Genomic DNA, 27,653 nt, shown 5'->3' on the forward strand with positions numbered 1-27,653 from the left:
TTAAGAGGCAACAGTAGCGATCAACAGGTAGCAACAAACGCGGTCCAAGATTGCGGCTGTAGTTTTGAATATTTTGTCGAGATATTTGGCACACACATTCGTAATATAATAAAGAATAGCGGTACAGAGCCCAATTTGAGAAATATGTTAGTATGTCGAAATTACTCTATAACTAAATAAAATATTGCAAAAAGGAGCCTGTACCGCCATTAAAAAGAACAAAAAATACACTTTCTTCAAATAAACTTTTTTATCCCATGCCTAGATTTTGTGCCACATTGGATCTACTAAAAATCGATTTTCTATAACAAGAAATCGAACGTGACTGACTCGGCAACATTTAGCGCGCCTGAGTATAAAAATTATTAGAAAAAGGACTAAGTTTTCAATCTAATGGCATATAAAACAGCATAATGCTACTCTACCAGACTGAAAACAATGGGAACCTTCTCTGGTTATACCTCCGAGGCTTCTACAATTTGCAAGCCATAACGGATGCTGAGACTAAGGAAGATGAGGGAATTTTACAATTTATAATTCACGTCCCATCTGCTCAGCGCGGTAAAGTTCCAACGAGAATGGTTCCCTTCGTACTCCAATCAAAGTAAACATGTAAATCAAAAATGAATAACCATTTTCAATTTCTTTGCAAAACGAAAATACAGCTGCATCATATTCTAGTCCAATCAGAGAGTGCAGCAAGCACCTCTACCGGTTTCGAAACTTATTAGTCTTAAAATTGAAAATGGATATTCATTTTTGATAAAAATTATTGTTTTTGATAGTATAATGTCACTGTCAGTGTCGAATTACCGATTCGACAGTAACAGGCACTGTTGCCTCACTGTTGAAAGTCCGCAGAACTTTCGAAAAACAAAAATATTGATGACGCGCTACTGTTTACTCTTAATAGAAAAATTTAGAAAATCTTACGGACCAAATAGTATGATCAAAATATTTTAAGCCAGATTAATGCAAGTTTAGTATAATTTTACTAGACTGTTGCGTCCTATCTAGCAATTATTATTTTAGAGGAAATAAAAAATGTAGTATATCAAAGTGTGTAAATAATTTATTTCTTTAGCTGAGCGCTTTCGACATAAATGTCATCATCGGAGCTAATGGTCAATTGTTAAAAAAGTACCGCTACAAAATTGAGGTGTTAACATTTGCATCTTGTGAAAATAAATTTTGGTTGGATATGCTATGTCCTCCGTACAACCCCAAACAGTAAAAACAGAAAAACGGCCACATTACACGTTACACAAACACAAAAAAACTTGGCATACTAGGCCAACAATGGATGGGTGATAACTATACCATGAAAAAAGTTTTTTTGTGTTTGTGTAACGTGTAATGTGGCCGTTTTTCTGTTTTTACTGTTTGGGGTTGTACGGAGGACATAGCATATCCAACCAAAATTTATTTTCACAAGATGCAAATGCAAAACACCTCAATTTTGTAGCGGTACTTTTTTAACAATTGACCATTAGCTCCGATGATGACATTTATGTCGAAAGCGCTCAGCTAAAGAAATAAATTATTTACACACTTTGATATACTACATTTTTTATTTCCTCTATTCATTCAAGTGTGTACAAACTTATCAATCTTTCAACTATTAATTATTATTTTGATAAAAGTGGCAATTTTGGTTGGATATGCTATGTCCTCCGTACAACCCCAAACAGTAAAAACAGAAAAACGGCCACATTACACGTTACACAAACACAAAAAAACTTGGCATACTAGGCCAACAATGGATGGGTGATAACTATACCATGAAAAAAGTTTTTTTGTGTTTGTGTAACGTGTAATGTGGCCGTTTTTCTGTTTTTACTGTTTGGGGTTGTACGGAGGACATAGCATATCCAACCAAAATTTATTTTCACAAGATGCAAATGCAAAACACCTCAATTTTGTAGCGGTACTTTTTTAACAATTGACCATTAGCTCCGATGATGACATTTATGTCGAAAGCGCTCAGCTAAAGAAATAAATTATTTACACACTTTGATATACTACATTTTTTATTTCCTCTATTCATTCAAGTGTGTACAAACTTATCAATCTTTCAACTATTAATTATTATTTTGATAAAAGTGGCAATCTGTTAAATCCGATGTCGTTGCAACTAAAATTTCATTTTAGTTGTTCAAACAAAGTTGCGAATATGCAAATAACAATAGTCCCCGGTCATATAGAATAGAGATACATTTTGCCAAAAACGAGAAAGGGTCTTTGTAAACAAATCGCCTGAATAATCCAAAATGGCCATTTATGCATGGCCGTGTTTTCGTTGCAAATTGGATTTTTGGAATTAACATCTGCCAGAGCTGTCCGGGGTGTAGTAGTAAATAATTTAGTAGTTTATTTATTTTCAATGCATGAATAGGTACAATTAAATATTATTTGTTAATTAAAATGTAAAATTTTAATCAATTGCAAATTTAAATATGTATAAATACAAAGAGTTGATCGGTTTTAACTAATAACGAAAAAAGTATAATATCACTAGATCAATGGTATAAGCAAACAAAAGCATAAAATGTGCGATTTTCTATACAGCCATTCGCTATGCAGTTATTTCTTAAGGGGATGGGTACGTATTTTCGACTGCAATGCTATTTAAATGGGGATTAATTTTTTTTGAATCCTGAGAAAACTAAGTATTTTTAATTTCAATTCTCATTAAAAAAAAATTATTTTTATTTATTCTAAGGGACTTTCGGTCCTCGATAATAATTTAGTCTTTCATTCTGCGTTTAAATTTTTAAAAAATATTTATTAGTTTTTTCAGGATTCGAAAAGAACGGACACCATGTCCGTGGTGATATTTTCCAAATCGAACATTCGCTATCTTTGTCATACAACGCACTGAGTCAAATAGTGTCAAATGATGACAAAGTAGTCAAATGATGACAAGACAGTGACAGTTTTAAATATTTGACATGGCATCGGTAATATTTTGAGTTGTTGATTAAATAATATTGATAGTGTATTTGATAAATAATTGATTTAAGACGTGAACTTAATAAAAAGTTATTTGTTGTTTATTATTTATGGAAGATCCAATCAGAGAATACATCAGTATTCTGTGATCCAAGTATTTTGTTGTTAAAGATGTTCAAAATTGTAAGCGTTCCATAGTAACAATATATTATTAAAAAATCACTTTAACACTTTTCCTCTTTTCTCGATTGAGTATTAGTTTTTGTTGTAGGTACATATAAATTATTACAATCACTGAATACATAGTTAATGAAAAAATTATCACATTTATTAACTGAATTAATAATTTGCAATTATACAAATAACAGTTATCCAAGAACATTCAAAAGCCATCTCTTTAAAGTTAATGATGACATTGTCAAGTAGAATGACATTCTAGTAATGTTTACATATCCATACCAGTGTGAATTTTACTACACGTAATTTGCCGTGTAAAGACAGAAAAAGTAGGGTTTTCCGTAAAATATTTGCGAATTATGCACCGATGGCCTTAAGGTGCCTTTTCAACACTTAAGCTAGCATCTATAATAAAGCTTTGTTGATTTCCAAGTCAGTGAAGTATCTAGGAGTGATCCAGTAATCTAAATTGACATGAAAGGAAGACTGGAACTGGACGCCAAGGTGAAGAAGCCGCTGCAGCTTACTGGGCGTGCACAAGAGCTTTCGGAGCCAAATTGGGTCTGTAGCCGAAAATTCTACATTGGACATACCAATCTATGATAAAGCCTATACTGACGTATGCGGCCATTATCTGGCGGTCCCGGGCTAGACTCTCTTCAGTTGGCTCACCTACAGCGGTTGGCAGACGTTGACATCTCAGGAGTCATGAGGACCACTCCCACAGCGGCTCTTGAGCTTCTGATGGATTTACCTCCTCTATTTTTTTATTCTAGAGCAAAAAGCCTTGATGACAGTCTATCATCTCAACTGCTATGGATACTGATTGGGAATGAATGGGCAGATGGGTTATTGTTACATTTTAAAACAGACTATCGGGTATTGTTCTGTGCTTTTTATGGTACAGGATAGCATCCTCATTCTTGATTCAATTTTTGGGTTCTTGAGCGCAAGAGAGCATTAAGTGATGTGTCTCTGACCAACAGGGTTAACTTAGTATGGGTACCAGGACACACATATGTGTAGGAGAACAAATGGGCTGACACCCTGGCAAGACGGGCCTCATCCACTCTGCCTGTATACTCCCTGGTGGTCAGTAGCCCCACCGGCCACTGTAGACTCCGGCAGCACCTTCATCATGTGCTTGGATTGGCGGATGGCCCACGGTGCTGTCTATGTGATGAGGATAAGGAAACCTCACATGTCCTTTGGAAGTGCCCGACATTGGCCTATCAGAGATGACAAATCCTGGGTTCGGCTTTTATCCAGCCGCGCCAGGTGAAGGAGTTGCACTTGAAAAGACTTGTGGCTTTTTGTGGGGCAATTCCGGGCAAGAATTATCTTTTAATTTAATTTTTACTTTGTTACTGTTTTAAATTAAGCGTTACGTTCAAACCGATAATGTTTTAGCGGTTCTGATCAAGAAAGTGTTCTGTGTTTTCACCTTTCTATATTCTCGTTTTCAAGTTGAATAATTTTACTGTTGATAGTGACAGTGACTCAGAAAATGCGACAGCAGGAGAAAATGAAATTAAATGTTAAGTATTTTAAGTGGTGTTGTGCAATCAATATTCCGACAGATTACAAGTGCAATAATGAAAAGACTCTCTTATATTTGTAGATTTTTATTTTTTAAATAAATAAAAAAGAGCGGGGACATGCTTGCATTTTTTGCTGATTTTTAAAAATGTTGAACTGACGTTGATTTAAATTTATACTGACGTTGATTTTAGATCTGACCCTGTTTTTAAAAAGTTCTTTCAGTATCAATAATTCAAACAATATTATCATTACCAGTGAGGGGCCCCGTAAGGTGAAATGTAAATAAAAATGGTCAAAAACGAATGGAGCCTTAAATTACATTTTTTTGCTAGTGCAAATTTGTCTAGATTTCTTATAGTTATAGCCTCCCCTATTGTAAAACTCACGAGCCGCCACTGGTACGGTGCCCAAATTTTAGGCGTGGGTAGCTTCCATGACAATTTGCCGATATCGTTCTCGATCTTGTGCGGCATATAATAGTTGATCTGCTGATAAGCCAGTCCATTGACGAAGGTTTCGGAGCCATGAATATTTCTTCCGGCCAATTCCTCTTTTTCCGTCGATCTTTCCATTGAGCATTAACTGCAGCATCCTGTACCTGCTCCCTCTCATTATATGCACAAATATAATGCATGAATAGGTACAATTAAAAATTATTTGTTAATTAAAATGTAAAATTTTAATCAATTGCAAATTTAAATCTATAATTGATCGGTTTTAAGTAATAATGAAAAAGTATAATACGATCAGATTAACGCTAGTTAATCGCTAGGTGGTTATAGTAGATACTACTACCAACCTACCTACTACTTACCAAAAAACCCAACGCAATGAAATATCAGGAATATAGAATGATCAGTTTGGTGAACCAGGAACCATATTTTAAAAGTTTTCTTGCGAATTATCCATGAACGTGTCTCTAAAAAACTAGACGATAGCATAACAGGGAAACTGGGATATAGAAAAGGATTTGACACTAGAGAGGCATTATTTACTATACAAACACTCATAGAACGCTATCGAACGTATTCATATGTCTGGCTGACTGAGAAAGTCTTCGACAAAATACAACACAGAAGGCTGGCAAACATGTTACAAAATACAAAAATAGATGATCAGGATGTGGGAATTATTACAAATACCGATATCAGAGAGCCATAATTAGAGTAGACCAACAAAAATCTAAAGAAATTCCAATAAGAAGAGGAGGATGACAAGGATGTACTATATGAAAGTACCCAGATACAATTAGGTACTTGGGATGTTAGCTAAATTAACAATGGAACCGGAGCCTTGAAATACAACGACGCATTCGTCAGAACATGGACAGAAGCGCTTTCATTAAGATGAAAACAGTATTATGCAATGGAAAACTGATGTTTTTGATGATTAATTATAAATTGTTGAAAAAGATTACGTGAGAAACTAGGTACAAAAAATGTCTTCTAAAGTGGATTTATAGTAGGTATCAAGATAGATGTCCTTTGTTAAACTCTCTATTATGTAGAAGTTAATAGTAATTGAAATCAATTAAAAATCCTTGAATTTATAGTCATAAAAAATGTTACAATCTTTTGAAAACAATGCTTTTTGAACATACATATTCCCAAACATTAAAAACTAATTTTTCTATGCAAATCTCGGATAATTTATAAACTCAAGATTACAACTTAAGTTAACAAACGATTTATTAACAAAGATCGTAAACAGGTGATTATAAAACCATAAAAAATTGTTATAGTATATAACGAGTTTAGTATGAGTCAAGAATGTAAAGGTTAAGTGCAAGGTTGTAGACGGAGGAAAAGTTAACGGAATGTGATAAACGAATTCAAAATTCAAGTACACTTTCTCGTTGGTTAATATAATTAGCATTTAGTGAATCAACATACCTATGTGAGATAAGGAACAATAAGTGTTAGCACAATAGCAGTATTGTCCAACAGTTCGTGTTTAACTGTTGTTTTAAATGTATAGCAATGTGGATGATTCTCATATCAACAAAATAACAATTTAAAACGAATTTAGTTAATGTTGAAGTTTGCTTACAACAGTCATAAAACAAATGAACATGAACCATACAGTGCTAGCCAAAAGTCAACGCTTTTCAAGTCGTTTTTCAATTCTCTAGTTGTTTTTTTGTCAACTTTAACTTTTTGTCAAATAACCATAGACGGAAGTTTGAATCTGTATTAATTAAATGCGAAACTATAGTTTTAGTATTACCTAATTTATTCATCAAAATCGACTTAAACCCAAACAAAATTAGAATGATTGAATAGGTATTTTCAATACCTTTCAAACGAGATATCACTTGCCATAAGGTTCCATTTAAAATTATCGGTCAAAGTGGATAAATCGAAATGGATAGTATATGGCCCGCTTTAACACAAAACGCATTTTTAAAACCTTTTTATATACTTGGCTTGGTTGGTGTCACGGACTCCGCAAATTTTGTAATCCATTTTAACAATAGTTCTAGACTAACTAGGTACTTGAAATTTTCAGGATAGCTAAGAGCTGACTAACAATGCAATATTTAACTGCTATTGTATGGATAAATGGATTTTTTTAAATTTCAAACTGTTTTAAAAATGTGATTTTTTATGACATTTTATATTAACTATGACATTTGAATTCCATTTTAACGTAAGTCAAAACATCGAGGGCCGATAGCTCTGTGGTAGAGCGTTAGATCGCAGATCTAGTGGTCCTGAGTTCAAATCCTACCTCTCGCTTACCTTTTTTTAATTTTTTTGATACATAATTAAAACTTAATATATGTACTTAAAATTCATATTTTATAAGTTAATTATTATATTATGCCATTGTAAACAACCGTGGTATTATAAAAAGTACTTACACTATCTTATTTCGAGTAACTGTGTCTAGCGTGTGTTTGCAATAAAGTTAAGAACACTTAGGATGTTAATAAAAATCTGATATATCCCATAATTGGTTGAAAAACCATTACCTGCTATTGTATGGATAAATGATTTTTTTTTTAATTTCAAACTATTTTAAAAATGTGACTAATGCTATGACATTTAAATTCCATTTTAACGTAACATAATACATCGAGACCTGATAGCTCAGTGGTAGAACGTTAGGCCGGAGATCGAGAGGTCCTGGGTTCGAGACCCGCCTGTTGCTTACCTTTTTTTAATTTTTTTAATACATAATTAAAAGTTAATATACTTAAAATTCATACTTTATAAGATAATTATTATATATGCCATTTTAAATAACCGTGGTATTTTAAAAAGTACTTTTTTGATACTAGTGTAATTTTTGGAATTATAATCTGGACCTCGGAGTTTAAACTACACTATATATTATTTCGAGTAACTGTGTTTAGCGTGTGTTTGCAACAAAGTTAAGAGCACTTAGGATGTTGATAAAAATCTGATATATCTCATAATTGGTTGAAAGACCATATATTACAACGACAGAAACCGCAGCCGGCTGCGTTAATAAAATAATGCAGTAACTATCGCTGCGAGATATCGTCGCACCACACCAGTCACCACACCAATACAATGTGTTGGTTCTTGTTATTTCGCCGTGGCTTTATACAAAAGATGGCGCTACTAGTTTACTCGGTTGATGTTTACTTTTAATAGACGGCGTTACTTTATATGTCCTATTAAGTTCATATTTTATTTGTGAAAACTATTGAATATTAAAACCTTTTTATTAAAACCTTTTTATATACTTGGCTTGGTTGGTGTCACGGACTCCGCAAATTTTATAATCCATTTTAAAAATAGTTCTAGGCTACCTAGACACCTGAAATTTTCAGGATAGCTTAGAACTAGCTAACAATACAATAGTTTACTGCTATTATACAGGGTGATTAATAATTAGTGGGGTGAAGCTCCGTATATCCGTTATAGTAATGTATAGCGATAAAACTTAATAACAAAAATTGTAGCGAACTTTGAGCTTCACATTACAAAATTAGTTAGAATGTTACAAGGTGTTCGATAACATAGTGGCAGACCAAACTTATGTTTTTTTAAATAGAACACCCTGTATTTTATTTTATATTCGAAATCTTCGTAACTTTTCGATTACAAAAATATATAGGTTTGGTATGTTATACGGGGTATTTACAAAGTTATAACCAATTTTATATGAAAATCGTAACAAGTTTAACTGCCTGTATAAATAAAAACAAGCACAAGGTCAATGATTTATTGACGTCATATTTTTTTTTATTGTCAAAATTTTCGAAAATGGTTGTTTTGCTAATTTTCTTTATATTGAATACAGGGTGAGTCAAAACGCAAGTACGTTATTTTCTCAGTAATTTTAAATAGAACACCCTGTATTTTATATCATTACCGAAAAGTACCATTACCATACTATAATTTTTGTATAACATTCCCTATGCGTAAATTTATTAGTTTTCGAGATAATATCATTTTTCAGAGCAAAATTATTAATAATTAGGGGTCTAAATCTTTCCAAATTTTAAGTAAGCCATGACTGAATAATTGTCTAAAACTTACAATTTACTATTGCTGATTATCAATCTGTAATAAAAGTTGGCTACAATTTTTGTTATTAACTTTTATTACTATCTATTACTTATAACGGATTTACAAAGCTTTACCCCACTGACCAATCACACTGTATGGATAAATCGATTTTTTTTTATTTCAAACTATTTTAAAAATGTGACTAATGCAATGATATTTTAAAGTACGTTAATAAATCGATATCTACAAATTGATATTGCCTCAGTGGCATTAGACTGCAGATCGAGAGGTCCCCAGTTGGAACCCGGCTGTTGCGTATCTTTTTTTAATTTTTTTAATAAATAATTAAAAGTTTATATATTTAAAATTATATATACCATTTTAAACAACCGTGGTATTATAAAAAATACTATTTTATACTAGTGTAATTTTTGGAATCATAATTATAAATAACAGTTAATACACCTACTAAAAAATCATATTTTATAAGTTAATTATGCTTTCCAAACATGTTGTGTCCTATATGTACAATAACAAAACCGTGATATTATAAAAAGTACTTTTTTATTAGAGTGTAATTTTTGGAATTTTAAGCATGTTATCGTTAAATCGTTTATCGTTAAATTATTTTATATTCTTGCCTATAAATAATAAAAAGGTTTTAAGTATTATAAAAAAGTTCTTTTTTATAAAAGTGTAATTATTTTCTATAATTCTGACCCTCCTCTAGAATTTCGTAAATTTTGTGGCCCCCCATTAAAAAAGTTTGCTCACCACTGGCCTAGATGGACCGACGACATAAAAAAGAGTAGCGGGAAACTGGCTACAAGCGGACCAGTGTAGAGAACACTGGAAAGAACTGAGGGAGGCCTATATCCAGCAGTGGACGCGATTGGCTGATTGATGATGATAAAGTATAACCGTTCAAAAGATATGAGGGCGGGAGGGGACTTCTAACTAACACTGTATTATTTAAAGTATAGAATTTGATGCATATTATCAGATATTCAAACATAGCTACAACTAAATATACAGGGTGTCCCAGAATAATTTAGCCACGATATATCTCTTAAACGAATAGAGACTTTCGATTGGGACAAAAAGTGATATATTCTACTTGTAATACACTTTAAGGCTATGGGTACATAATTCGCAAATATTTTACGTGTATCCCTACTTTTTCTGTCTTTACACGGCAAATTACGTGTAGTAAAATTCACACTGGTATGGATATGTAAACATTACTAGAATGTCATTCTACTTGAAAATGTCATCATTAATTTAAAGAGATGGGTTTTGAATGTTCTTGGATAACTGTTATTTTTATAATTGCAAATTATTAATTCAGTTAATAAATGTGATAATTTTTTCACTAACTATGTATTCAGTGATTGTAATAATTTATTTGTACAACAAAGACTAATACTCAATCGAGAAAAGAGGAAAAGTGTTAAAGTGATTTTTTAATAATATATTGTTATGGAACGCTTACAATTTTGAACATCTTTAACAACAAAATACTTGGATCACAGAATATAATATTATCCTGATGTATTCTCTGCTTGGATCTTCCACAAATAATACACAATAAATAACTTTTTATTAAGTTCACGTCTTAAATCAATTATTTATCAAATACACTATATATCAATAATATTTAATCAATAACTCAACATATTCCCGATGCAATGTCAAATATTTAAAATTGTCACTGATTGTCAGTGTCTGACTGACAATATATGCTGACAATATTATATTCGACTGAGTGCGTTGTAAGACAAAGATAGATTTGGAAAATATTACCACGGCATTGTGTTCATTTTTTTCAAATCCTGAAAAAACCAATAAATATTTTTGAAAAATTTAAACGCAGAATGAAAGACTAACTTATTACCGAGGGCCGAAAGTCCCTTAGAATAAATAAAAAGTTTATTTTGAATGATATATTTGAAATTAAAAATCACACTAAATTTTCTCTTAGTTTTTCACCCCTGTAACTTATTAAAATAAACATTATAGAAGTTCTCAGGGACTTTCGGCCCTCGCTAATAACGTAATCTTTCAATCTGCGTTTAAATTTTTCAAAAATACTTATTAGTTTTCTCAGGATTCGAAAAAAATGAATCCCCATTTGAATAGCATTGCAGCCGAAAATAAGTACCGATCCTCTTAATATGGCGTACAAAAAAATTATCCCCTAAATATTCATGCCTTAGTTACAATCCCTAACTTTAATTTTTTTAATAACACCCTGTATATATTTTTTATAGTTTTGGATGTGGTCTTTTATCGTCTATTCAACACATTTTTTGAAAATAAAATCGGTTCATAAATAACCAAGAAACTATCAGTTTAGTTTTGTTAATTGTGTCTCCCAGACTTTATCCAGGCTATATTTCTTAAACGAATAAAGATTTTCGAATGGGACAAAAACTGATCTATTCCATTTGTAATCCACTTTCATATGGCGTAGAAAAAATTCATCCCCTAAATATTCATCCCTAACTTACAGGGTGCTATTAAAAAAATAAAGTTAGGAGTTGTAACTAAGGGATGAATATTTAGGGGATGATTTTTTTCTACGTCATATTAAAGTGTATTACAAATGTAATAAATCAGTTTTTGTCCCATTCGAAAATCTCTTTTCGTTTAAGAAATATAGCCTGGATAAATTAGTCTGGTACACATAATTAACAAAACTAAAGTGATATTTTCTTGGTTATTTACGAACCGATTTTATTTTAAAAAAATGTTTTGAATAGACGATAGAAGACCACATCCAAAACTATAAAAAAATATACAGGGTGCTATTAAAAAAATTAAAGTTAGGGGTTGTAACTAAGGGATGAATATTTAGGGGATGATTTTTTTGTATGCCATATTAAAGTGTATTACAAGTAGAATAGACCACTTTTGTCCCATTCGAAAATCTCTATTCGTTTAAGAGATATAGCGTGGCTAAATTAGTCTGGGACACCCTGTATGTATAGGATCATCATTTTCTTTGCCATTATCCCTATGGTATTTTACCTGAGGAGATTCCATTATTTCAGTATGATTTGTAATATATTGGAGAAGATCTTTTTATTATGAAAAGACTTTCGGACATGGTGGGAGGACATTTAATACCAAACTTTCCACCTTTTTAAGAGGAGTGGATTAACATCCAATTGCTCCAATATATTTATTAAGGACCACTGAAGCAATAATAATACAATTAGAGAGAATTCCTTCGATAATAATTTATTTAATAAGTGTACTGAAATAAGGACTGATTCGAACATTGACAAATTATCGCAATTCTAAATACAAAGAGATTTCCAAAAATTGATAATATTTATAGTGCTTTCGGGGTTGTAAAGATACAGAGGGTTAAGCGAAAACAATGTAATATTATACGAATAACGCAATTTAAAATAAATGTAAAACCTGTTTTAGGATGGGGAAAAAGGATTGATTTCGCGACCATCATCGCGACCGTCATCGCTACGGCGAAATAAATTTTATTTGCGTTTAAATTTTTCAAAAATATTTATTAGTTTTTCAGGATTAGAAAAAAAATGAATGCATTTAAAAAGCATTGAAAGCAAATTTTGCGCCTACGCTCTTAATTACGGATTAAAATAAGGTTTTACATACTTTTACCGAAGATTGGCGTATGCCAAAAATTTTCCACAGACCTATAGCTCACAGTATATTAGCTGTATTCAAATATTTCATCGACCTGTCAGAGGCAAGCCAGATGTCTTATAATATTACTCATCCACTACTACCCGAAAGTGTAAAATTGTGCCTGTTGCCATCCGGGAGAAAATAGAAGAAATAACAGCAAAAGGAATAACTGGGAGACATTTATTTTGGTTTCGCTTTGTGTTAACGAACCTTACGTGTGGATTTTCTAAACGTTCCAAAAATAACGGGACATGTCTTAAGATGCCACTTACGTTTATATGTTTAGTTAGATCTAAAACTGGAAATAGACTCCACCTAATTTGCCGAAATAGTAGGATCTTTATACAGCATGGTGCAAATGAAAAGAATAAATTCGTTATTTCGTAAACCGGCGACTTTAAGGAAAAAACCCGAAACAGGTCGATTTTTATTTTTAAGTTATGATATTGTGGCATATATGGTATACTAGTGACGTCATCCGTCTGGGCGTGATGACGTAATCGATGATTTTTTTTAAATGAGAATAGGGGTCGTGTGGTAGCTCATTTGAAAGGTCATTCAATTCTCTATTCAGTAATATAAACATTTACATAATTATTTGTACAGCGTGTCCAAAAAAAAATTTTTAATTAAATCATTTGACAATCAAAAGATGAATGTATGTAATTTATTTAATTCAAAATGCATTTTACTGTTGCCCGAAAACAGAAGAAGTTAATTTCACAAATAAACATTGCTTTTCGATTAAATTCAATGTTCAAGCCAGCTCCCGCCAGCCACCTGCCTCTTGGAAGTTTGAACATTTAATTTAAGCGAAAAGCAATTTTTATTTGTGACGTAAATATTTTTTTTCTAATTCTAATTCTGCTGACAGCAGTAGAATGTATTTTGAATTAAATAAATTGCATACATTCTTCTTTTTTTGTCAAATAATTTAAATTAAAATATTTTTTTTGACACTAACTATATAAATAATTATGTAAATGATGATATTACTGAATAGATAATTAAATAACCTTTCAAATGAGCTAGCACACGACCCCTATTCTCATTTTAAAAAAATCATCAATTACGTCATCACGCTTAGATGAATGCCGTCACTATTATGACATAATTTGTCAAAATATCATAATTTAAAAATAAAAATCGACCTCTTTCGGGCTTGTTTCTTAAAGTAGCCGGTTTACGAAATAACGAATTTATTCCTTTCATTTGCACCATGCTGTATGTTACCAAAACGAATTCGTATTTTATTCTCATCTCACTGTTACGCCAGTCAATGGGAGCAAGAATAGGATATTACCTCCGAATTCTATCCTACTGCATGGATTTTAATGAAATTTTTGGAATAGCCTCTACTTATCTCCTAATTCAAAGTCTACCCTATGCCGATGTGTGCTTTTATCTTGGGGGTGATTCCCTTCTTAGGGGTGGAAAAAATTTTGGTTAAAATTACCACGGAATTCGCTAGAGAACCTAATTCTAAGCAAAAACTGTTCTATAATTTTGTTTTGAAAACTCAATACTTTTTGAGATATTCGTGGTTGAAAATTGGCCATTTTCATTGAATCATAATACCTTTTCGAACGGTTTTTTTGCGAATACCTTAAAAACTATGCATCTAACTAAAAAAAGAGATATGGTAGGTGAAAATAGTTTGTTTTTTGGTACATTCTCAAATTGGTGTATTCAACTTGAAATAACAGAGAAACGGTGAACTTTAGGTGTATTATGCTACTAATACCTTTTGTAGTGCTTGAAAAGACCTTTAAAATGAGCTATATTAGAGGTCCATTACATTAAAACTAAGCGAGATATGCTGCAAACAAAATTGATAACTAATGTATTTTAAGAAAAAATGAGAAGTAATTTTAACCCCCATCCACCAAAATGTAAATGCATCGTTTTCCTTCTACAATACCTTTGATTATAGTGTTATTTCTACGTTCAAAATGTTGGACGGGTTTAAAATGAATGGTTTTTGAAAAAGAAAGATCAAATTATAGAGCGCATTTTTAAATTTTCTTAACAATCTTCCTTTTTTTCCATGTAACTTGAAAATGATAAGAGATACAGTATTGAAAAATAAAAAAGAAATTTATATCTGAAAAAGCCCTACATTTTTGTGTGGTATCTTTTTTTCGTATCTCTTATCTTTTTCGAGTTACATGGAGGAAAAGGAAGATTTTTAAGAAAATTTAAAAATGCGCTCTATAATTTAATCTTATTTCTTTCAAACACCGTTCATTTTAATCCAGTTCAACTTTTTTAACATAGAAATAACACTATAATAAAAAGTATTGTAGAAGGAAAACGATGTATTTAAGTTCTGATGGATGAGGGGTTAAATATACTTCACATTTCTTCTTAAAATACATTAGTCATCAACTTTTTTGCAGAATATCTCGCTTAGTTTGAATGTGATCGACATTTGGTATTGCTCATTTTAAAGGTGTTTTCAGGCCCTACAAAAGTTATTAGTATCATTATACACCTAAAATCGACAGTTTCTCTGTTATTTCAAGTTGAATAAACCGATTTGAGCATGCAGCATAAAAAAACAAACTCTTCTTACCTACCATACCCCTCTTTGTATTTTAACTAGAAAATTTATGAAGGAACAAATCTCTTTGTTTTTTTATAACCTACAGAAATAGTTCATATAGTTTTTTTGTTAGATGCATAGTTTTTAAGGTATTCGCAAAAATCAGTCCGAAAAGGTGTAATTTTTCATTGAAAATGGCCAATTTTCAACCATGAAGAACTCAAAAAGTATTGAGTTTTCAAAAAATAATTATGGAACAGTTTTTGCTTAAAATTAGGTTCTCTTCCGTGGCTATTTTAACCAAAACATTTTTAACCCCCGAGAAGGGGTGGAAACCACCCCCAAGATAAAAGCGCACATCGGATGTAGTAGGATGGAATTCGGAACCAAATACCTACCCTCATTGACTGCCCTATGTGTAAGAGTTGTATTTTCGACAAATCTTCGTCATTTATGTTTTGATTATATTTTATTATCATTGTGATTAAAAAGAAAAGTAAAGGTTTTCAAATAGTGTTGACTCTTCTCAAACCCCCCAAAGTGGGGTTTCGTGGCCGCTTGAGGCTATAATAGTCCAGCAAATGAAACATTTTGGCTCGCAATTTTTTCGTCCAGCATGGATTTACTTGAAATTTTCACAGAAGGTAGGGAATAGTCCAAGGATTATTTTCTATATCATGCCGCTGTACGCTAAAACCTTGGGGGTGGTTGCCACCCCAACTCGGGGGTGGGAATTTTTATTTCTTTTTAACCATGGAAATCGATGTAAAAAATAATTCTAAGAAAAAAATGTTTTGTACATTTTCTTCGTAAAACTAATCTTTTTCGAGTTATTCGCACTTGAAAGTATGTAACAGTTTTTCGACGAAATCGACTTTTTTAGAGGGTTTTTAAGAATACCTCGAAAAATATGCTTTTACTCAAAAAAACTGTAGATACCAGAAAAAATTAGTAACAGAAACCAAATTCTTTTTCTATAATATCTTTAAGACCAATACAAACCAAGATACTGCATGTTAAAAGTTAGCTTTTTTCGTCAAATGCATAATTTGAAATATTTAAAGCCAAATAACGGGAGAACTTTGCTTCAAGTATATAATTAGGCCTATCAAAAGAAACAATAAAAAGTTTCTAGCATGAAAATTGAGCGACTTATGATAAAAAAAAGTCGGTACCTGCTTTTCTCTACGAAAGAATCAGTGAAAACAACCCCCTAACTACCCTCCTAATTAAAAATTGGTCTTCACCTTTCTGTAATTCCTTTTATAGTTGTATTATCAATACAACAAAGAGGTTTGACCTATTTAAAAGGCCTAATTTTAGAAAAATTAGAGTTTAAAGAAAAATAGATTTTTTGCAATTTCGTATTTTTCACCTTTTACTTCAAAATATCTTCGAAAATACTGGAGATACTAAAAAAATGATAAACCACTAAATTATAGCTTTTTTAATAACTAAAATTCCCTTGTGCATAGATTTTCATTACAGTGAATAGAGAGCGAGATATAGCTGTTTCAAACCTGTATTTACGAGCAAACACCCCCTTATTCGAGCTCTTTAAACCCACCCCAAATAAAAACTAAGGGATCTACGGAATTTAATTTACACAGCCTTGTAGCTCTTCAAAAATTCTACAAAATCATTTTTGAAAAATCTTTTTATCACCAAAATTGAAGTAGCTAAGTTTTTAAAACGAATTTTTTTTTCGAAAAATTCGAATAGTCCGCTTATGGAGCATTTTCAAAATATGTATAATACCACAGAACCGGTTCGTATACTGGAAGATGACTAAAAAAATATTTCAAAAATGAATAACCATTTTCAATTTCGTTGCAACACGAAACTACAGCCGCATCATCATTCCAGTTCAATCAGAGTGTGCAGCAAGCACCTCTACCGGTTTCGAAACTTGGATCTGTATGTTCTGAGCTTTTACTGCATGAATAACCTCTTCTTTGGTTATTTTTGGACCTTTTTCAATTATTTGATAATTTGTGGATGGTGTAGAACAAGGTGAATCGTCGTTAAACAGTGTCTGAATGTATTATTTCCATCTCTTCAGTTTATCTTCAGTGTCTATTATTATTTCGTTATTATTATTTCTTAATATGTTGCTTGCTTCTTTCTATGTCTACCCGTCATTTCTTTCACTTTTTTATGGACATTAGAGGTGTCCTATATTTTCTGAAGTTGTTCGATTTCTAGACATGTTGTTGACTCCAACTTTCTTAGTTTGTATTTTATTGGGTTTGTTTTTATATTTTCGTCTTACGTCCATGAGGTCAGTGATCTCTTGCGTTATTCATTCTTGTTTTCTATTGTTTTTCATGAACCCGATGTTTTCTTCGTACATCTTTGTTATTATCGTTTTTAGAGCAGTCCATGTTACTTCAACGTCTGTCTGTACCAAGTTCTCTATCGTTTCTATTTCTTTATCAACCTTGAGACTTATTTCTTTTTTCCTTTCAGGGATTTAGCGGGTTCAAATACATAAAAATCAGTTGTAAAATCTCATGAACCTCAGTCGGTCTCGAAAACCCCTTTACTTCTAAACTATTGTTAGACCATTAAGGATCTGCGAAAAAACGTCTATTTTTGGATGTGAGAGGTGGCATTCGGATTTTTGCAGATAACGTTAGGTGACACCTTCAGTAATAATTGACTTATGTTGCTTCTCAATATGCCCGGAACATTAATAAAAAAATTAAAATATTTAAAAATTTCGAAAAACATCGATTTTTTTCTGCTTTCTTTGCTTATAACTTTAAAACGATTCGTTTTGGAACAAAGTCGTAGAGAAATAAAATAAAGATAATTGAATTTTGTATGCTATACGACTGGTAAAAAATGTCTTAAGGTATTACCTTTTCTGCAATATAGCAATAAATACAAAATAAGGGGGCAAAATAAGTCTGTTGTTATTCAATATTTTTTAACCACTTTGGTGGCACTTAGAACCTTAGTAATTCGATTAGGAAATTCTTTGTAATATACTTAAATCGTGTACCAAATTTCATTAAAATCGACCTAATAAATTTTGCATAATAAATTTGCAATCTAAATGTTTTTAAAAAAGTTCAAATTTTTTAAAATCTTTCTGAACAAAAAGTAGACCATTTAGAAGTTGGCTAATTTTTTTACATATAAAGAGGTGCTCTACCTATCTAATACACTTTACAGAATTAAAATCGGATTATTTAAGGGGCCTCAGCAATGTTTTAAATTTATAAACAATTTTTTGGCTTATAAACAAATAGCTTTGTTTAATAATAAAAAATTAATTTTTAGCAATGCAAATAATTAAAACCGGTATAATTTGACTTAAACTTTTAAATGCTGTCAGCAGAATTGCTATTTTTTTTTAATCAAACGTTATTCGCGTTCAAAAATTGCAATTTCTCGATTTTTTGAAAGTTCCACCGCGTTTATCTCGCATCCTAAGAAAAAACTTGTAAGAACATTTTTTGCTTAGAATTACCCAAGAAATACAAAAAAATGTTTTATTTTGCGAAAAATCGATGTTGTGTAATTCCTCAAGTGCTTTGTTTATAACAATCTTATCGACATCCGGATCAACTGTTACCCAAAAAATTCGTGTTATACGGGTCAAAATACATAAAAAAACTTGGGTAAGTCCATCTAAATAAAGGAGCCCGTAGCACCCCCTCCTGAACACAGCACTAATTTGTTTATAAGCCAAAAAATTGTTTATAACTTTAAAACATTGCTGAGGCTGCTTAAATAATCCGATTTCAATTCTGCAAAGTGCATTAGATAGGTGGAGTACTTCTTTATATGTAAAAAAAATTGACAAATCTTTGTATGTTCTAGTTTTTGTTGTGCAATTTTAATGAAATTTGGTGTACGGTTTTAGCACATTACAAAAATTTTCTAAGCGAATTAGGAAGGTTCCAAGTGTAACCTAAGTGATGGAAAATCATTGAATAAGGACAGGCTTGTTTTGCCCCCTTATTTTATATTTATTGCTATTTTGAAGCAAGGGTGATAATTTAAGACATTTTTAACCAATCGCATCTGATAGAAAATTTAATTATCTTTGTTTTATTCCTATACGACTTTGTTCTAAAACGAATAGTTTATAAGTTATAAGCAAAAAAAGTAGAAAAAAAAAACGAAATTTTTTTTAAATTTTTAAATATTTTATTTTTTTTTATTAATGTTCCGGGCATATTTGAGAAGGAGCATAATTTAATTATTATTAACGAAGTTATCACCTAACTTTATCCGCAAAAATCTGAATACCTCTCACATCCACCTAAAAACAGATCCTTACTGGTCTATATTTTTTACTTCGAATTTTTCTTTATTGCACATTATTTTGTTTGTTTTTTATTAGACTACTAAATAGTTTGTATGCCTTAAAGATTTATTGACCGAAGTAAGCGCATCCTTGCAGTGTCTACTTCTCTGCAATTCTAAATAGACGTCTCAGCAGAATATCGAGAAGCTGCTGCTAAAACGGTATATAAATTTCATTCCACGATATACAGTGCCTAAGAGCAAAGTCAACATCAATATAATTTGCAAGTATGCAAGTATCGGGCGAAAGGCAAGCACAAGCACTTTATATTATTCGACATGCAAATTTGAATCAAGACGGCGCGGCGGGGGCAGGCCGGCAACTGTTTACGTTCATGATTTCTCCATTATCCAAATATGGCCGCTTATGCCATAGAAGACGACGTAAATGGAGACATTTCGATGAACGTGTGCCCGGCGACACCGACTAGTCCAATACCATTTCAGGGCGACTGTCTGCATAAATACATAATTTACACGCCATTGTCACGATTGTGTAATCAAAAGTATTTCTAGTATTATTGATAGGAACTAAATTAAAGCCGTGCTTAAGATATTTCTTGTGTCTCACGCGTTTTAACATAATTTTGTCATTTTTCTTTTTAGTGTCGAATAGAGCTTTTCAACATTTCAACGCTTCTCATTTGTTTCGATAACTTGTCTTATGTAATTTATTAATGTTAGTATACGACATATCGATGCCTCAGAAGCCAATCGGTGTAAGTCAATAAGTGTTTAAGACAGCGATAATCAACCTTTTTCTTTCCTGGGCCGCATAGTAGCTATATTGCCACAGCTTGCGGGCCGCAATCAAGATAAAGTAGTACACATGGTGTTTCATTGGGAAACGGGAATACTTGAATGGTGAATAGAGGTAAATGAGGCGGTTCTAGACCAGGCGGTGTTTTATCAATTATGCCCATTTCTTTCTGGACCCATAACTTTAGAATCACCTTGTATATTTTTTTGATATTTGGTACACATATGTCACATTTAGAAACCAAACTACCCAACTACTAATCACAAGAAAAATCCAGGTCCGGATTAAACAAAATTATAAATCCATTGTGACCTTAAAACAACATCCTGTATATTGAAATTTTCAAAACCCGTTTGCATATTTGAAAAGAGCTTTAATAAAGCTTCCATTTTTTGCGCAGACAATTCAATGCTTTTTAATCAGAGTTCTTAAAAATTTCAATATAATTTAAAATTAAAGTCAAAATTGTCTACCTCACTCCCAAACACGCCTCAAACACATCGGCACACTATCAAATAATTAGAGAAAACACGTGAAGTTTGACAAATAATTTGATCGTTTACAGGGCCCTTTAGTTAGCCTTCGGGCCGCATAAAAAACGCTGGCCCGCGGGCCGCAGGTTGAGTATCACTGGTTTAAGATGAGATAAAGATGTTTAAATACAAATAAACCGTGTTTATTTATCATAATATGGGTAATAATATATTTATAAAAACAAACAAGAAAATTATAATATTATTATATATAATAATATGTGTTACATCTCATTAGTCATTTTTAGGGAGAATATGACTTACACCGTTTGACTTCTGAAGCATCCATACATGACAAATGCCCGAAACAAATGAGAAGCTTGAAAAGCCCTATAATTGGTTATCGTCCTATACTATAATTATCTTAATTGGATACTTTTCCGTTTTGGTACTCCTAGCCAATTTCGTCAATAATAATTACAAAAACCGTTAGTTTTAATGATTCCTTTTAAACAAATCCTTGTTTCTTAAAAAGTGTAGTGATATTTGTCGCTCTCTAAAAGCGGCTTAAGACACTTCGCACGCAGTATGCTTTTTGATTATCGGGAAGTAGGTGTGTACTTCTTTTCCTTTACGTGCCATCTCCGCGACGAAGGTTGGCAATCATCATTGCTATTCTAACATTTGACACTACAGCCCGAAGGAGTTCAGTTGAGCTGCATCCAAACCATCCTCTGAGATTTCTCAGCTAGGACATTTTTCTTCTACCTACCCTGCACCTTCCTTGAATCTTTCCCTGCATTATTAATTTTAGGAGCTCATATCTGTCACCGCACGTATTATATGACCCAAGTATTGAAGTTTCCTTATTTTGATGGAATCCAGTATCTCCCTGCTGTTCTGTATTCTTCTTAGTACTTCATCATTGGTTATTCTGTCTGTCCAGGAAATTCTCAGCATTCTTCGATATGTCCACGTTTCAAATGCTTCCAACCTATTGAGACATTGTTTATTAAGAGTCCATGTCTCCACACCATACAAAAGAACAGATAATACATAACATTTTAGTAATCGTTTTCTAAGATTTAGGCTGAGGTATCTACTACATAATATTTGTCTCATATTATTGAATACACTTCTAGCCTTTTCTATTCTAACTCTGATTTCTTTGGTATAATCGTTCACTCAAAAAAATTTAGTTCGTTATATTGATTAACAGTGATTATTGAATAGTATTTCGTTGTAACAACAATTGAATTTTTTATTACAACGAACTTTTAGACATTGACGAATGTATTTGGTTATTGTCAGTAGTAATAACCCAAGGACATTGATAATTGTTCGAAAAAATTTTATAACAGATTTCGAAAGCTTGTTGCTTGGAAACAGACCGACGCCGTAGGCGGAGGTCTGTTGCCTGTAAGCAACAAGCTTGAGAAAGTTGTTAAAAAATTTTTGAGCATTTATCAATGTTCGAGGGTTATTCGGATAGAAAATTTTTTGCTGGTTATGAAAAAAAATACAGAGCAGAAACAATTTATTTAAATGTGCAATTAACAAAGGAACAATTAGAAAAATTTAATGAAGATCCAGACATGTTAGTTTCTATAACTGATGAAGATGCATTTCCACTACGCATGCTGTTAATAATTTTATTATGATGTTCTTCGTCAATGTGCAAGTACGGTTTTATTGAGTTGGGATTGTTATGCCCCGTAATTTTTATAAGCTCTTGCTCTTGAACACCACTTTTGGCCAACCAACTGACCGCGGTCGATCTATTGGAGTGATTAGTAATTTTTTTTTCCTTGGTTTTCAAGCCAATCGCTTGACAAATCGTGACATTTTGAAATATTGAATATTTGAAATGTCAAAATCGAAATGAAACGAAATGTAGGTATCCATAGCTACATGATTGAGTGAAAACAGCCCATGGGATCTGTTTTCAGTATAATGTTGGTTTTATTGGTTGTATTCAATCAGATGACCACAAATTAATTGATTTCATTGGATTTCTAATTGAGCAAAAAATTTTCACAATAATTGAATAATAATTGTGAAAATAACTAGAGTATATTATTCAATAACACTCAATTTATTCAGTTAATAACTTAGTTTCGTAACTCAGATGACAAGCAATTACCTTGGTTTATCGTGACAACGTACAGATTTCATTAAAACAATGTACAAATGTTGTTAATATAGAGTAATATATGATTATTGTACAGATGTAAACTGATTGTTGTGACAACGAATGCATTAATCAATCTACTACTGCGTTTAATAACCACAATCAATCCGTTCATGGTGACAATAAACGTAGTTGTTGAGACAATAAATGTTTTGCTTGACCATTTGAAATGTTACGGCTTTTCCTTATCGTGATACCCCTAGCTTCTCTGTGTTACCATTGTTTAAAAAACAATTCTTTGTTAAACAATGCTGTTACCTCTGCCGAAGTGTCGAATAATAATTTCATTTCGTTTCCAAGTATAGTCCGTAGTAGAAGGAAGTTTTCGTGTGTCTATTATCATGAAATTTCGGTCGAATTCTTTTTAAATTTTTTTCGAATCCTGAGAAAACTAATTAGTATTTTTAAAAATTTAAACGTAGAATAAAATATTACAGTATTATCGAGGGTCTGAAGTCCCTGAGAACTTCTGTAATGATTATTTTAATAAGTCACAGGGGTGAAAAAGAGAAAATTTAGTATGATTTTTAATTTCAAATATACCATTCAAAAGAAACTTTTTATTTATTCTTAGGGACTTGCAGCCCTCGGTAATAATGTAATATTTTATTCTGCGTTTAAATTTTTCAAAAATACTTATTAGTTTTCTCAGGATTCCAAAAAAAATGAATGCGTTTAAAAAGAATTCGATCAAAATTTTGCACCTGCGCTCTCAAAAAGGATTAAAGTGTTATACATTTTTGGAATCACTATTTCAAAACGCTTTTAAATGAGCTGTCACATGATGTACTTTCCCATTTAAAAAAATCAAAGTTATGCCTGTCACCTGAAGAGGAATCGTGTAAAGTTCGAAATATTGATGTTATAATATACTTTGATTATTTTAAAAATCAACCTACCCGAGCGTTTTGCTCATGTGCTAAAAAAAATAAATAAGTTAATAGGGGTGGGGAGTGAAACACTTATTCCAGCGCACTGTATAAGTGAAATCATAATATATCATACATTGGGCTAATGCATTCAGTAATTATTAATATAAAATATGTTCATAGTAGGAATGAACGAAACTGATTGTAAGAATGAATAGAATTGCTTGTAAGAATAACCGTATTTATTGTGGGAATGAACGGAATTAATTGTAAGAATAAACGAAAATAATTGTAGAAATAAACGAAATACGTTAGGAGAAATAACACTGTTATTGACACAACGAATAGTCTTCGTCGGTCAATTAACGACGTTGTTGTTTCAATGAATAGTGTTCGTTGACTCAATGAACAGAGTTCGTAATATCAATAAAAAGATATTATGGTATACATAATGAATGTTCATCCATTCAATAAACGTAATACATTTACTCAACTAACGAAAATAATGAATTGATGAACATCGCTTTGTTGTTACAATAAAACCAAGAATTGGACAAATTTTAAGTATTGCGTTTGTTGTCTGAATTAACATTTTTATTGATATTACGTACCTTTTTCGTTGAGTGTTTGTTTCATGAATGTTTGTCCTTAAATAGTTATAATTCTGAACTCGTTCTATCGTCTTATTATTTATGTGTAGATTGATGTTTCTAATATTTTTCTTTGATATAACCATGAATTTTGTTTTCGTTATGTTTAGTGACAGACCAAATTCTTCGCCCGTTGAAACAACCTTATCTAAAATTATTTGTAGATCTGTAATATTTTCTGCTATTAGTATTGTGTCATCAGCATATCTAATTTCATATATGGGTAGGCCATTTATTTTTATCTCTGCTACTTCATCTTTCTTTGAATATTTTGAATAGGTGTGTACGCTAGCGGTCAAAATTCCGGAAACTTAACAAAAATCTTACTTTTGCTACAGCAGTCCTCCTTTACGCACTATTTATGTTATTTACAAGATTCTCTATAAGTATATCGCATCGTTTTATGCTTCTACGAAATATTTAACGTGTATTTTAACAAGACGAACCCTCTAAAAATTTGAAAGTAAATCAAACACCAGCCGTTAGCTATTACTAGTTAAATTAAAAAAAAAAGAATGTGTGTGTGTGTACTTTGTACGCACGTAAGAAGTTATACTTCTATTATATAATTCAACGAAATTAATATACTTTAAACAGTTTATTTATATTTTATTTAAATATTAAACTAATTTATACTTACTACTTCTCAAAAATTTTTATTAAAACAGTGAATAAAATTAAAATAATAAAAGAATAAAACACACACAAACACATTGAAAATTCCACAAATGATTTCTAAACAATAATTGTCGGAGAAAATTTTAACTAAATACGTATTTTCTGAAAATAAAATTATATAATAAATATACTTACAATCATAAAATGTATAAAAAATAATAAAAAGGTTTGTATTGAAATTCATTCACCTTAAACGTTTACCCACGGAGACCATGCGTCATCATGTGCGACGATCAACTAACTAAACGGATTAAACTTTTGACAGTTCTGAATTAAATCAAATTGTTTAGAATTGAAATATTAAAATATGTACAACAAAACATAAAGTAAGAAAACAATATATTATGTGAATATTGATAGAAATTTTGATGGTAATCAAATTATGTAAATCAAAGCATTACATACTATGTATTTTGGTAGGCTCTTTTTAAATTTTCCAATTAGGTAGGTATCTATGAAATTTTTATGGACAACTTACAGTTTAGGGCAACGAGCGTACAGTGTTGCCATATTTTTTTCTAATTTAGACCTTGTTTAAATATTATTTTTTATAATTTAGTTTAGTTAAATTTCAGTTTAATTTAGTGTATTCTTAGTCTTACTTCATAGGTTAGTTTATTCATTTAACTAAGTTAGTTTCTTTTTTTTTTTATTTGTTTCTATTAACTGTTGATTTTATATAATTTTAATGCTTTTACTATAGCGTCTAAATGACATTAGAGATATTTCTGTTTATTTTCTGATTTCTATCTAACATCTGTTTTTGATTTTTAAATTATATAATATTGTGTTCTTGTTTCTATTAACTATTGATTTTTATATATTAATGTTTTAATAATAATAATGTTATTATTTTAATGTTTTTCATATAGTGTCTAAATGATATTATCGATGTTTCCATTTATTTTCTGATTTCTATCTAACATTAATTTGTTTTTGATTTTTAAATTATATATTGTATTCTTATCCGATTTTGAATTTTAGATGTTACAGTAAGAAATATTTTATAATATGGCAACACTGTCAATATTTTTAGCATGCATCAAATGTCAACTACAAATTGGTTGTGTTTGGTTGCCCTAAACTGTAAGTTGTCCTTTTTTATTAAGATACTGAAACATTTACAATTATTACGTACCTGTCGCTTTTAAAAACTATTTAAAAAGTCACTACAATTATAAACTTTTTTCTCTGCCATCACAGCAATAACAACTAATATGAATATACACAACATTAATTTGTTTATCCAAAATCTCCATATTGAACAATTATTGACAGATGATTTTAACACCCAACCAGATCCCGTATAACGTTAATACCATACTGTCGATGTGCGCATGCGCCCAGTAAAATCAAAATTTTTACCCTCCTGCCTAAAGAAGTATAACTTCAAAAATAAGTAGTTAAATAATTGTTACTTGGGTTTCGGCGTGATACTAAACCCTTTCAGCCTTGACTAGATTTTCTATTGGATTTAGATCGGGACTATTTCCAAGCAAAGGCAGGACAATAACATGGTTCCTGCCTTGGTTTCTCATTTATTCCATGGAAGTGTTGGCCGTAAAAAATGCACTCCATTATGCTGTAATTGTCCCCTTCGGGTCGTGAAATTAGTATGTACTGTCAAAGTGACACTCGGGATACAAATCGATAATTTTGGAGCTCTCGTGGAATTACTACTGACAATACTTAACAAAATGATAGACAATTTATTATTTCCTCATAGAAGTAATGAGAGGAGGCCTTTGAAGAAATAGCATTATTTATTTTTATTGGGACCGTGCTAGTTCGGAAAAGCAACACCTGGTTTCTACGCTCTGCACTTTTATTCGCACTTTTAATTATATTGGCCAATCATATGGTCCTGTTTACTGGATAATTGTCAAGGCCATAGTCCAAAAAAAAATAATAAGATAAAATATGATTTAGGTTATGTTATTAAAACGTAAACAATTGTATGTAGTAAATAAAATTAGTTATTAAAATGCAGTACTGCAAACAAAATACAATTAATTAGGTAAATTTACCTTTATATAATAATTGCATATCGTATCAATATTGTGGATCAATACATAATTTTTCTTCTTAAATGACAATAGGTATGAAATGTACGTCAATTTGACAATTTCAATTGACAATAATAATTATTTAAGAAAGTTGCAATATTTCTCAGGTATTCGCGCACGATCGTTTCGCGTATCCCTTCTGAGTACTTGTACACTGCGAATAAAAAAATATAGAATTATTCACTGTTGCAAAATTTTCAACAGACGTATCGTAAAATCACTTCCCTTGAATCACCTCAAGAGTGTTGCCGTATGGAAGAATATTGAATTAGAG

At 31.4% G+C, this 27,653-nt stretch overlaps 1 protein-coding gene across 1 annotated transcript in view; it reads left to right on the top strand.

Annotated features, from left to right (window-relative positions):
• The window catches only part of LOC114325940 (titin), a 333,570-nt gene that overhangs the window by 87,356 nt on the left and 218,561 nt on the right, over positions 1 to 27,653 (top strand). The window lies entirely within an intron of this gene.

This window comes from Diabrotica virgifera, chromosome 3 (assembly GCF_917563875.1).
Source record: "Diabrotica virgifera virgifera chromosome 3, PGI_DIABVI_V3a".
Taxonomy (NCBI): Eukaryota; Metazoa; Arthropoda; class Insecta; order Coleoptera; family Chrysomelidae; genus Diabrotica; species Diabrotica virgifera.